Raw genomic sequence first — 15,495 nt, 5'->3', positions numbered from 1 at the left:
AAAGGTCACCTATCCCAAGATTACTCCAAGCCAAGAATGCTTAACCATGGAGTTTTTATAGGAAGGCTCCCGAAAATAAATGTGCACCTTGTTGATATGGGTAGTAACATTAAATCCTTTTTAAGCTTTTCTTCCACGGAGTATCACATTCTCCCCCACTTACAGAACACAATGTCCTTGTTGTGAACCCAATTTCCAAACCCAGTCAATGTGAATCTCATCACACTTCCGATTGGATAATTTCTGTGATACCATTATGTAACGCCCCAACCTGAGTCTGTCAAGGAGCACTACGTCTCTCCTCCTCCACCGGGACCAAACAATAGGGGACGGGCCTTATCGGACTAATGACTGACTCCACAGACCAACCCATGTCCTTTTCAGTGTGTTTTTCCCTCACTCACACACTTCCTAAGAAAATTTCCCAGAAGGTCACCCATCCTAAGATTACTCCAAGCCAAGCATGCTTAACCATGGAGTTCTTATGGGAAGGCTCCCGAAAAGAAAGGTACACCTTGTTGATATGGGTAGTAACATCAAATCCATTTTAAGCCTTTCTTCCTCAGGGTATCACATGTGCTCATCAATTCATGCTGGTCTTCGAGCCTCATAAGTTGTGCTCATCAATTGGGCCAATTCAATGAGCATTGCTCACTTGTTCGCCTCAAAAGTTGTGCTCATCAGTTGGGCTGGTCTTCAGGCCTCATGAGTTATGCTCATCAGTTAGGACAATTTTCCAGACCTCATGAACGGTGCTCATCAGATGAACCATTACTAGTGAGCTGTGCTCATTAAATGGGCCATTACGGGTGAGTTGTGCTCACTCCTTTGTGCCTTATGAACTGTGCTCATCAAATGGGCAAGCTTTTAGGGCCTCATGAGCTGTACTCATCAGATGGGCCATTACGGGTGAGCTATGCTCACTCCTTTGTGCCTCATGAGCTGTGCTCATCAAGTGGGTAGGTCTTTAGGGCCTCATGAGTTGTACTCATCATATAGGTCATTACGAGTAAGCCCTACTCACTCCATTGTGCCTCAAAAGCTATGCTCATCAAGTGGGCATGTCTTTAGGGCCTTATGAGTGGTGCTCATCAGATAAGTCATTGTTGGTCCAAGTATGTTGGTCCACATCTTTGGGATTCGCGCTGTTGGGATTTACGTCATTGGGATTTGTGCCATTAGGGTTCACACCACTGAGGTTCGTGCACCGTGAGTCTATAGGTTACTTCCTTCTTTTCCTTAGCTGCTTCATCCAGCTCCCTCAAATTTATCCTTTTTAAATTGGTCTAACTCCTTCTTGTGGTCATGGTCAAGGATTAAAAACCTCCCAAGGGTTCTCACAAATGATGCCAGCTACTGCTACCAAAAATTGAATAACTTTTATGGATCATCCTTTGACCATGACCACTTGAAAGGAATTAAATAATAATGGCTTAGAGGACCCGAGGTGTACTCCTAGGGATCACTCTGATGCCTAAGTTAGGAACTGTGGAAGGTTCTAAGTTGCAATAGTAATAAAAAAGTGAGAGAGAATTTGATGCTTACCTCCTCATAAGATCCATTTTTTATAGTTGTGAAGGCATACTAGACTTAGAAAAATGGATAAAAATTCGTTAATCTGACCCAAATCTAACCCGTTTTAACTTACTTATAATCAACCGCTTGCTAAATGAGTCGAATATGGTTTTCAATTTTCATATTCGCCTCCGTTGCGGGTCGGGTCGGTTTTATCCGACAGATATCTGCAAAACCGCTTAAAAACCCATTACTAATTAACCCAGCCCAAGTGAAGTGCCCACAGCCCACTACCCAAGTATGGAAAGCCTAGTGCGTCAATGGCCCTGCAGTGCCCACACGGCCCATTATTTATGCCAGGTCTTCACAGCCTATGACTAGTAGCCTACACAGCCACAAGTAGGATTCAGGAAGCAACCCCTCTCAATTCTTAAATCTTAGGGTTCACCTTCATAATTTTCATTGTTTTAATTTTCAAAGTTCAAATTATCTGCGCAGCCACATCCCATGACCCACGGCCACTGCCGTCGCCAACTGCCACCAACGGCCACGATTAATACCAATAACTTAGTGCAGATAAGGTGAACTTTGAAGGCTCTCTCTCCAGATGCTTACATGCTCTGTTAGGAATTCCAAGACGGCGTCCCATCTTCTTTTGCATTGTGAATTTTCTTGGAGGATTTGGAACAAACTATTCGGTTTCATGGAAAAGAGTTAGGTTTGTCCTCCTTTGGTGGAAGATTTGTTCACCATTTCCTTTGTAGGTTTTGGAAGAAGGAAGAGTGGGGTAGCTTTATGGAAGTGTGGCATCTTTGTAGTCTTGTGGGGTTTATGGCTGGAGCATAATGCACAAATAATTTCTAGAAAGAAGTCAAATTGGACACTAGTAAGGGAAAAGATTTAGTGTATGGATTCTTTATGGTGTCTTGGGTTTGAAATTTTTAGGGGTGCTAGTATTCTGGATTTACAAAGAGACTGGAGGAACTTGCTGGTTTGATTTTTTTTTTTTCCTATTTTTGTTGTTTTTAGTTCCATTTTCCATTTTGTCCCAAATTTTCATTGGAAAATATCTTATTAACTTGTTGGTTTGATTTTTTTCTCTTTTTGTTGTTCTTAGTTCTTTTTTCTATTTTATCCTAGACTTTTATTGGGAAATATCTTGTTCTCCCTTGTAAATTCTTTCCCTGTTAATGAAATTTCATTTGCTATAAAAAAAAATAAAAGAGATAAATAGGCCAATGCTCATATACATTCACTATGAACTCAGATATGCTTATTTAGGAATTCATAAGAGTGTACACACACACACTAGCCATGGTCAAGCATTATGTGTGCACTCTACGACTCTCAAATGTCTTATTATTTAGAAAAGATGAGAAATTAAGAAAATATTTCAAGAATTCAATATTAAAATTAGTTTATGACTTTTATATTTTTTTTTAGAGGAGTTGAGGAATGATGGGAATATTTTAGACATTCAACTTTGAAATTAGTTTATCATTTGAAACACCATGAACCATAAGAAGATTGGAAACTGCTGTGCTGGGAAAAAAGTGACTGTTGTATTAGGAAAAAAAAGGAGATGGGCTGTTTGAAAGAGTGAAGGTTAATTCATAAAATATATTATTACACATTTATTCTTATTGTGAAGAGTTATTATTTGAAAATATATAAAATTTGAGGTGTATTGGAGCATGTTGGCCTTACAAGGCTTAAAATCTTGTTATCTTATTTTGATGCTAACAAACAAGTGGAATTTAACATATTTGTGTGAGTAATGTTATTTCAGGGATCATATATGAAAAAGTAAGATGAAAGTGCTCACAAGGATCAAATGAAGTTTAAATGAGTCAAAGCATGAATTTAAAGATGATATATGAAACCTTGAAGAATATGAGGACATGAATGAATTGCTGAAAGCAAAGGCATATTAAAGTCCAAAGAGCCCAATAAAGGCAAAGTGAGAAAGCTCAAAGAATATGGAAGCTTGAAGAAAAGATGAACTCAATCCAAGGACAAAGCATGAAGACTCAAGAACCTAAAATGAGAAAAGTCTTAGAAGTTTTCATGTAAGTACTTTAATGTTTAAAATATCGTTTGAAATATTTTGAAACTCTTAGGTTAACTTCTTGGACCTAAATACCTTTTAAAATATCTGAAAAATAATTTTATAAATTCAAAAATTATTTTAAAAAGGTTAGAATCATTTTTGGAATGAAAAGTATCAAAAAGAGTTTTTCCAATTGCTGTCAGTTTTTATACAGCCACATTAAGATGAATTTTTCTCTTTCTACAACTCATTATTTTAAAACATGTTCAACATAAAAGTTGTATAATTTTCTTTTATCTTTCTTTTGACACCAAGAACACCTAATTTGGAGTTATACAAAAAAAGTTATGGCCAAAACATTGAAATGGGGTCACTATTGTCAGACATCTGAACACTGTTCACGAGAGGGATTTCAGATGACTGAACAAACAACCTCAGACGTCTAAAGATTAAGTTCAGACATCTAAAGATTTTCTAGATAGAATATAAAGAAGGCAGTAGCAGTTTAGACGTCTGAAGTCCCGAGTTCAGACGTCTGAACACTGTTCAACGGGCAAATTTTTTAAATTCTAATATTTTAAAATATAGCCGTTTGAGCTCTAAACATTCTAAAATTTTGGGAAACACTTAAAGGAAACTTTTGCAACATGGAAATAAGTTTGAAAGCCTATAAATACATGGTTTTGCAAATCAAAATACATCCAAGAATTGAAAATTATGTTTTGAGAAGCTGAAAGTACTCTTATTCTTCCTAAGTTCTCTTGGTCACTCATTGAAAAATTCTTTTACTGAGAATTCTGACGTATTGATCCTTCTTCCTTTGAATTCTTACTGCTTAATCCTCATCTAAGAAGGATATTGGTGAATTCTACACTTGAGCTTCATTCTATTTCATATTGATATTTTACATTGAAGTATATAGTGCTGAAATTGTACTAACTTGCTCTTTGAGAGAGTATACTTGTACACAGATCTTATCTTGTGTTTCTTATAGTTCTTTGACATTCCAAGGGTTGTTTGGATCTTTGGCTAAGCAACGGGACATTGCTTAGAGAGACGGGCTTTAACCTATGTAAGGAGTGACCAAAAGAGGGAATATCATTTGGAGAAGGCGGGCTCTAGCCTTAACCAAGGAGTGTTGTAATTGGTCTTGTTCCACCCGTCAATCGAACTGAACTAGTGAATCCTTTGGTGGTTTGCCAAAGGCGAGGACGTAGGCTGGGTATAAGCTGAACCTCGTAAAAATCTTCGTCTCATTCTCTCTTTCCCTTACTCTTTATTTTCAGCATATTTAAATTGCGTGGATGGTTTATTTGATAATCATATATACTACGTAATATTTGGAAATCAAACAAACTTAAGGTTTAATTTTGATTTGGGTTGCGGAAACCGAAAGGGAGTACGTTACTTGGTTAACATCCCAAAGATAAATTTACTAAGAGTTTATTTGAGTTCTAAATATTTGGAAAGAGTGATTTGATTCATCTATATAGGGCTTTACATCAACAAGCATAAATTCTCATTCACTACAGGGCTTGGTTCAAATTTGGCAAATATAAACAAACAACCATCTTGAGTTGTTATATTATATAAGTGTTGTGTATTGGCTTATTTGTTTACTTTCTAATTTTAGTTGATTGGTTTGGTTGAATGATTGGATGTTTGTATGGTTAAAAATTAAGTAATGAAACTAAGTTCTTGAGTGCTTAACAAATTAAACAAATCAGTCACGAATTGGTTAAAAGAAATAAAATAAGTTTAAGAATTCTTTAAAGGAATTAAAAGAAATTTTTAAAAGCCAATTCACCCCCCCTCCCCCTCTTGGGAAGCTATTCCTAATTTCAATTGGTATCAGAGAGGGGTTATAGAAACTCTTAACTAGAAGCTATAAAAAGATCGTAATGGCTAACTTAGGCGTAGCTCCCTTTAGAGAGGGACAATCTTCAACTATGCCTCCTATCTTTTGTGGTTTGAACTACACGTTTTGGAAAAAGAGAATGCAAATCTATCTCCAAACGATGAATTGGAAAGTATGGGAAGTTGTTATAGATGGAGATCAAATTCCCACTAAGATAGTAGATGGAAAACAAATCCCAAAAGAGAAGAAAGATATGAACGATCAAGATTATAAAATGCTCCAAACAAATTCAAGTGCTATAAATGTTTTATATTGTGCCTTGGATGTTAATGAATTTAATCGAGTAATGGCTTGTAAATCAGCTAAGGAAATATGGGATAAGCTAGAAATTACTTATGAAGAAACAATGGATGTCAGGGATAATAGGGTTGATATGCTCACAAGCGAGTATGAAGCCTTTAAGATCAACCCAAATGAATCAATTACAAATATGTTTACTAGGTTCACTCATATAATAAATTCCCTAAATGCATTAGGAAAAACTTATACTACTTATAAGATGATAAGAAACCTTCCCTCCATATGGGAACCAAAGGCTATTGCTATCACGGAAGGTAGAAATCTGAAAAATACATTCTTAGATGAGCTTATAGGTTCTCTCCTTACATACAAAATGGCAATGAATGAAAAGAGTGGGAAAACCAAAGCTCAAGAAAAAATAGCCTTTAAAGCCTTAAAAGAAAACTTAAGTAGTGAAATGGACGAAGATGAAGAAGCCTTCATATCTAAAAAGCTAGCAAGGATACTAAAAAGGAGAAACAAATTCAAGAGAAGAAATCAAAAATCTGAATCAGATGAATCAGAAGAAGAAGTTACCAAGAAATCAAAGAATAAAACTCCTAAATGCTACAATTGCAATAAAGCTGGACATTTAAAACCGGAATGTCCACTATTAAAGGAAGAGTCTAAAAAGAAAAACAAGAAGGCCATGAAAGCCATTACTTGGGATAGCACAAGTAGTTCAAAGAATGAAATAAGTGACCAAGAGGTTGCTTACACGTGTTTTATGGCATAGGATAACGAAGAAAGCTCCTCAACTAAATCTTCAAATAATTCTTGTAGTAATGAATCAAGTGATGAGGGTATGCCATCTTATGATGAACTTCAAAATGATCTATTTAAAGTACATAAGATACTAATGAAAGTAAATAAACAAAACACCTCATTGAAGAATAAGAATGAAAGTTTAATGAAAGAGTTAGAATTCTTAAAGAATGCTGAAAGAAATAAAAACTCAAAACTCAAGCAATTAGAACATAAGTATGAATCAACAATGAAAGAAATAGAATCCAAAAATCTTGCTGAAAAAGAAAACAACTTGAAAATTGAAAAACTAGAAAGCAAGAATGACCAAATGATAGAAGACCTTCGATCCTTATCCTCTACCGTATATGAGAAAGATATGTATATTTTTGAATTAGAGGATAGAGTTAGAAAATTATCTCTAGAATTAGAGAAATCATTAAAGAAGGTTGATAACAAGAAAGACATGAAGTTAAATGATCTCAAGAATCAAATCAAAGATAAGGATAAAATTATTTACAACCTCACAAAAGGAAAGGAAAACCTTGATAAGATGATTGGCTTACAAAGAATGTCTCTAAATAAAGAAGGCATTGGTTTCAATGGAATTGAAAATAAAAAGAAAAAGAATTCTTACATGTGATATTTCTTGAAAGAATCCAAAGACTATACTTGCACATCTTCTAATGCCTACACAAACATCATATGCTATCAATGCAAGAAAAAAGGGCATAAAAAGTTTGAATGTTCGTTTAAGAGGAAAGGTGTTAAAAACAAGCAAGTATGGAAAATAAAAGAAACCTTCTTCAAAAATCCTCTGGACCCAAGAAAATATGGGTACCAAAAATGAAATAATGACTTCACACATATATAAAATAGAAAATGGCATTGTTGGCCAAAATCATAGGATGGCTTTTTACAAGGCTTAACTTAAGGAAATATATATAGAAAATATCAAATCTGAGCTTATAAGTGCCTTGATGTTACATGGTACATGCTTACTTGCATACATGTGATGCATTGATATGCTATATGCTACATATTAACTTGACTTGATTTATATTAAAAAGTATAACTCACTGTGTTGAAAATTGAGAATGAGATTATTGAGCTTAAGCATGAATTTTTGATATAAGGATAATTCTTGAACATGTATGATTTTAAATGAATCACATGGATAAACATACTGTTTTTTTATCTATGAGCTATGAAAGATATAGTAATTATATTGATATCCATGAACTATACATTATGTGAAATTAAGCTTTGATATCTATAAAGTATTTTTGGTTTCACATGTTAAAAATTTCACTAGATATCAAATTTAAAAGCTCACTTGGTATCTCAAAGTCAAATTATTTATGAGCATGATTATGTCTATGAGCATGATGTGACATTGATGATCTTAGCATGATATTGATATTTGATACATGATATGATTCAATATTTTACATGAGATGATAAAAGCAAAATTAATAACAAAATTGAATGTATTGAATTCAGGGGGAGTGTCATGAATCATTAATCAATTGATATCATGAATTAAATTTTAAATTTTAAATTGGTATCATAAAAACCATCAAATTAATATCAGCTGGTATCTTGAATGAATGCATTAAGCTACACACTACACATGTTATATTGAAAAATAATAACTTGAGTGTGTACATATGTTTGGAATACATGGTTATTGATATGCTTAAAATGATTTGTATTTGAATTTTCTTTTTGATTGATGTCAAAAGTGGGAGAAGTTGTGAAGCAAAAATTAAGCATAATTGAGCATGAACATTATATCTATTCAAAAGAAGTATTTAAGTATTTAATATTGATTGAAAAAGCTTATTAGGAATAGCTTCCAAAGAGGGGGGTGAATTGGTTTTTAAAAATTTCTTTTAATTCCTTTTTAGAATTCTAAAACTTATTTTATTTCTTTTAACCAATTCGTGACTAATTTGTTTAATTTGTTAAGCACTCAAGAACTTAGTTTCATTACTTAATTTTTAACCATACAAACATCCAATCATTCAACCAAACCAATCAACTAAAATTAGAAAGTAAACAAACAAGCCAATACACAACACTTATATAATATAACAACTCAAGATAATTGTTTGTTTATATTTGCCAAATTTGAACCAAGCCCTGTAGTGAATGAGAATTTATGCTTGCTGATATAAAGCTCTGTATAGATGAATCAAATCACTCTTTCCAAATATTTAGAACTCAAATAAACTCTTGGTAAATTTATCTTTAGGATGTTAACCAAGAAACGTACTCCCGTAAGGTTTCCCGCAAGATATGGTGTAACTAACGTACTCCCTTTCAGTTTCCGCAACCCAAATCAAAATTAAACCTTAAGTTTCTTTGATTTCCAAATATTACGTAGTATATATGATTATCAAATAAACCATCCACGCAATTTAAATATGCTGAAAATAAAGAGTAAGGGAAAGAGAGAATGAGACGGAGATTAATGAGACGAAGTTTCTTGGTAATATGATTCATGAAAAATGATGATTGAAAACTGTTATGGGTTTGTTTGATTAATAGTAGGCTAAGCTTAAAACAACTCTCCAAGTTAATACACAAACTAATCGCAAGTTATCGTATACAACTTAAATTATTATGACAAAAAATAAATATTAATAAAATTATATTTGAGAATGGCACATTATCTGCCCATCCGCCATGAATTATCCGACTCAAAACTGCCTAATCCGCCACTTAAACGAGTCAAATATGGATTGTTGAGAATTCTACTTGTGAGTTTGTCCCACATTGGAAAATTTGATTGGATGATGGATGCTTATATACATGGTTGGGCCCAAGACCCAATAGGCTTAAGCTTTTGGATCAAGTTGGTGTTCACCCATATGTATCAAGTTCATCCATGGGCTCCTCCGATCCTAACAAGTGGTATTAGAGACTGGTTCAGAGCATAAACGTCAAATTGGAGAAATTCACTGAAAACATTGTCAAGTGTCTCAAAATTTAATTTTAAAGCCACCATCACATTCATCTCATTGAAACAAAGCCAATGGTGCAAACCAGAGCTTGAAAGGAGCCTAGATGGCACCATAGGCACCATGCCGGAGTCTTTCGTGTCTTCATGTGCCTCCACACACCAGTGATTTGCTAGCCACGTGCTCCATGTGTCTTCCTCACTCGGACGCTTGACTCGGCCCGGTAACACGCTCCAGACCCGAATCCATACCGATTGATACAGACCCGACCAACCGACACGCGGCATTCCCGTCAGTCGCCACGTGGCAACCGTAGCAACTGACACATTAGCACTGCCACGTCATCTTGTGGGACCCACATAATCTATTAGTAAGCGGGCCCCCATAGCGCCACATCAGCATCACGTCAACAATGGACCCCACACCCTACCACGTCAACAGACAGCTTCTGTTAACGGCATCAATGACATCGTCAGGAATATTTCGTCAGTTAGAGGTATATTTTGTTAAGTTTGATTGTGTTTGATTAGGTTTTTCGAAGCTATTTCGGAGCTGTTTTTCGGAAGACTTAAAACCATTTCAAAGGTTTTCGACCGTTCTGGATCCAACCATATTGTTCATTTGAGTTAATTCCATCTCTAGATCGTCAAATTGAGATGTCGAATGAAAAGAGCTCAAAGATCAAGATGTTTAACAGCAACAATTTTGGTTTGTAGAAGATGCAGAATGAAGATTACTTGTTTAGGAAGGAGTTGCACTTACCATTGAAGGGAAAGCCAGGATCTATGAATGAGGACGAGTGGGAGTTACTTGACCAGAAAGCTCTTGGAGCTATTAGAATGACGTTGTCAAAGTCTATGGCATTTAATATCAAGCATATATCATCCACCAAGTCTTTAATGGATGCGCTTTCTAACATGCATGAGTAGTCATTAGCCACTAATAAGGTACATCTTATGAAAAGGTTATTTACTATGACCATGTCTATAGGTGAAAGTTTCAGCAGACATTTGAATAGTTTCAACGAGTTGTCAGATTAACTTGCTTCAGTCGGGATTAAATTTGATAGTGAGATTCGTGCCCCACTGATTCTTAGTTAGTTGCCTGAAAGTTGGAATGGTATTGTTACTGCAATCAGTAGCTCTGCAGGGAAATCAAAGCTAGTATACGATGAGGTCGTCAACATGATTTTGATGAAAGAAATTAGAATGCAGTCAAATCATGGTTTCACTTCGAGTTTAGCCTTGAAAATGGAAAGTTGAGGCAAAGGAAGTAGGCATAGATGATCAAACAATCACGGAAAATCTAGGTCTAGGCGGTCCAGAACCAGAAAACCTAGAGGTTCTCAAGACACAGGTTCCCAAGGCATAAAGAATATTGAGTGCTGGAACTATGGAAAAACTGGTTATTACAGAAACTAGTGCAAAGGTCCAAAGAAAGAATATGAGACGAAGTCGAAAATAGAAGCAAATTTTGCTTCATAAAATGATGATATGTTGATCTTCTTTTCAAAGGGCAAAAAGGAGTCTTGGGTGTTAGACTATGGAGCTTCATTTCATGCCACTTGCAGTAGAGATTGCCTAGAGGAGTATACACCAGGTGACTTCGGTAAAGTATACCTTGGAAATGATCAACCTTGTAACATTACCGGCAAGGGGACAGTGAAGATCGAGATGAACGGGCAAGTATGGAGGTAGAGAGATGTCAGATATATTCCAAACCTGAGGAAGAATTTGATCTGAGTTGGTCAACTAGCAGATGAACGATATAACACAACTTTCATTGGTGATGAAGAGAAGATTTCGAAGGGTGCACTGATGATTGCACGAGGTAAGAAGAGTGGAACTCTTTATGTAACCCCTAATGCATGCATGTCCATTACATTTGCTACAGGAAATGATGATAGCAACATTTGGCATCAATGACTCGGACACCTGAGTGAGAAGGGAGTTAGGGTGATGCACTCAAAAGGAAAGTTGAGTGGTTTACAATTAGTGAAGATTGACACATCTGAGGATTGCATACTTGGGAAATAGAAGATGGTCAGTTTCCAAATGAACACCAGTACCCCAAAAAAGGAGAGACTTGAGCTAGTCCATTCAAATGTATAGGGACCAACGACCATTTCATCCACAATTGGGAAGCATTACTTCGTAACATTTATTGACGATCATTCTCAGAAGGTATGAGTTTACTTCCTGAAAAACAAATCTAATGTCTTTAATGCTTTTAAAATTTAGAAAGCAATGGTTGAAAATGAATCTGGTTTAAAAATCAAGAAGCTGAGAACCGATAACGGTGGTGAGTATGATGACATCGGGTTTAAGAAATTTTGCTATGAGCATGGTATCAGAATGAAAAGAACTGTGCTAGGTACACCTCAGCACAACGACGTAGCCAAACGGATGAACAAATCATTGATAGAAAAATCCAGAAGCATGCGTATGCAGTCAGGCTTACCAAATATGTTTTGGGTAGAAGCAATCAACACAGCAGCTTACTTTGTTAGCTTTGGTTAGCTTTGGTGTAATCCCAAGACCGGGGGGGGGGGGTGAATTGGCATTTAAAAAATTCCTTCCTAGGTCAATTAGTCTAGCAGCAATATTACACAACCTATGGGCAATCTAAGTATATATGAAATTGCAGATATTAAATATTTACCAATATTTAAAGCATACAATGCAATTTCAATATTTCTCAACTCAATGCAATTTTATGTCTATTAGATACGTAGTATATTCAGTAAGGAAATTAAATCAAGCACACAACAGAATATAATGCAGGAAATGTAAAAGTGACACCGAATACGATATCGAAGTTCGTCCAATCTTGCCTACATCCCCACTTTGGCACGCTCGCACAAGGATTACATTATAGCTTGCTTAACAGGTGGAGTGACACCTAAACAACCAAGTCAATTAGCACAAGGCTGACCTCAACCTTTACAAACAATCCTTATTAGACTGGATTACCGCCCCTTCAGGCCATGCCTGGAATACAATAGTTTTTTCACAATATAACTGGTACAGTGATTATGCTTCTCAATCAAGCATATATGTACCAAAATATAGCACAAACAAATATGCACTCACAGATGATATGGATTTAATGCTCAAGTGAGATCCAATATGTAAACTCTCTAAGATGTGTGAGTGTATATATATATATATATATATATATATATATATATATATATATATATATATATATATATGAGAGTTCAACCTTTGATTCAAGATAAGATATTCAACACACAAATGATCACTGGAAGTTTAACACAATCCAAATCAAATATCTCAAGGATATTCTAAATGTAAAGCACAATAGATATTTTGGATTGAAACTGGCAAAAACAATATCAAAGATAATATGCAAGCTTGTGTAAAATAATATTTTTGCAAATCAAAATCCACAAGTTTGATAAGTCTTGCAATCAAGATGCAAAAACTCACTAGCTGTAAGGGTATTCCCGCTCAAAGAATTATTGTTTAAATCGAGGGGAAAACCCTAACGAATGAAAATAATCAATCAACAAGGAGATTTTTAGCAATGTAAAATACTCAATAATACTCTTGGGAACTTGATCTATCAAGGGAATAGAAAAATAGAGTGTATGGAACTAGTATGAGCTAAATAGGATTTGAAAATTTGAGAGAGTTTTTCCTTAATGATCTTGCTAATCACTACTAATCCATACAAATGTACTGATATTTATAGACCAAGGTGAAATTATAACCGTTTAGGACCCATAGGGAATTCTTAGGAAAGTTTAAAAGCACTTAGGAAATATTAACCCTATTTAATCAATTTAACCTTGGTAAAAATTTAATTAACCCGAGAAGGTTCGAGTGGCTGAACCAAGGTTCGGTCGCCTAAATAGACAGAGCTTTGAAAAGAATTTTAAATGGTTCGGTAGCTTGAGTCTGGGTTCCGAAGCCCGAACAAAAGTCAGAAACATTTGCTCCGAGGTTCAAGTGCCCGGGTCTGAGGTCAGTAGTCCGAACACAAGAGTTCAGTCGCCCGGAGCATGATTTGAATTAAAATGCTCGGTAGCCCGAGTTGGTGAACTATATTTTTCAAAGGGTTCGGGCGCCCAAGGGAGATGGGGTCAAAATGTGCTCGGTCGCCCGAAGCATGGTCAAACTGTTGACTTCTCAACAATTCGGGCGCCCGATGTGATTTGTTCACTTGGGGTTCGGTCACCCGAGGTCTCTCATTTTACCCTAATATTGTTCAATTCAATTCAATTTACTCCCCAGATTATTAATGATGATAAGGACTTATTTTTGCATATGCGTAGGGACCTAAAGTCTTTTCAAGGACTGATTTTAGCTAGTCCCAAAAACCTGGTGTCGGTCGACCGCCCTAAGGTCATTTGGTCCTTATGGTCAATCTAGGGCATTTCTGAGCATTAAACCCTATCATGCATGCAGATGCATTATTACAGACCATATAAATTATTACAAACCAATTAAAAAAGGAATGCAAATACAATAGAGAATAGGTCTTCATTCTTTCAATTCTTCAAACACCATAAATGAAGCTTGATCTTCATAGTCCCTATGACTTGCTTACGTTCCTACCAACAGTGCATGCTAAGGATAAACCTATTCAAGAAGCTTAGAGCACAAGTGAGAAACATTGGTTTTGTCATAATCAAAATGAGATCAGACTCATAGAATCAACATACTTGATTAATAGGAGTCCATCAGTACCATTGGACTATAGACTACCAGAAGAAGTATAGAGCAGTAAAGAGGTAAGAATTTCACATTTGAGAGTTTTTGGTTGTGTTGCATATGTACATATTAATGATCATGTCAGGAATAAGCTTGATCCAAAATCCCGAAAATGCACCTTTGTCAGTTATAGTGGAGATGAATATGGGTATCCAATTTGGGATGATGAAAACAAAAAGGTGATCAGAAACAGAGATGTGATTTTTGATGAAAAAGTAATGTGCAAAGATAGACACACAACATAACCTATAGAGTTTGAAACAACATATGTAGATGTAGATGATGTCCTAGAAGGTGTAGGACACGTCAGCGAAACACCGAGAATCCTTAGCAGAACATTGAGAATCCTCAGCTAGAGGAACCTGTGTAGCAGATTGTTGCACCACTACCTCCTACTCCAGCTCTAGAGTTTAGGAGATTTTCTCGGCAACATGTACCAAATAGGAGGTATGTGAATCATTTACTTCTTACAGGAGGAGAACCTGAATACTATGTTGAAGCATGACAAGCAGGAGATTCGAGCAAGTGGGAGCTTGCAATGAAAGACAATATGAAGTCTCTTACCTCCAACAAAACATGGGAACTAGCTAAGTTGCCTAAAGGTAAGAAGGCTCTTCAAAAAAAATAGGTGTACATGATCAAAGAAGAGTGTTAGCTTTGGTGTATTCCCAAGAGGGGGGATGAATTGGGTTAAAAATTATCGCTTAGGTCAATCAGTTTAATAACAGTATTACTCAACCTAGGGTCTGTCTATGCGATTATAAACCCAATCATTCACAATAGTAAAATATAAACATTCGTGTGTTGGAATTTAAAATAAGGAAATTAAAAACACGCATAAGAAATGTTATCGGGGTTCGGCCAACTATGTCTACGTCCCCGCTTCTACCTCGTAAGCCCGATGATTCCACTATTACTCACTTAATGGGTGGAGCAACACCTAATACAACCAGGTCAATTAGTACAAGGCTAACATCAACCTTTATAAATTCTCCTTGCAAGGTGGAGAATACCCTAACAATCCTTACGAGCTGGATTACCTCCCCCTCAGGTCATGCCTGGAATACAATAGTATTTTTCACAAAATAACCAGTACAATGATTATGCTTCTCAAGCAAAGCAGATATGTACCCAATGTAATCTATCATATGCACATCAACAATATAGGTAATGTAAGCTCAGTGATGTGAATATATGTGCAAATAACACTCAACACAATATGATCATAATAATGTTCAAGAGTGTTCTAAACAAGTTGTATCTTTGAAACATGTTTATATCAAA

Source organism: Malania oleifera, chromosome 11, assembly GCF_029873635.1.
Source record: "Malania oleifera isolate guangnan ecotype guangnan chromosome 11, ASM2987363v1, whole genome shotgun sequence".
Classification (NCBI taxonomy): Eukaryota; Viridiplantae; Streptophyta; class Magnoliopsida; order Santalales; family Ximeniaceae; genus Malania; species Malania oleifera.
Note: the sequence above shows the minus strand (reverse complement) of the source record.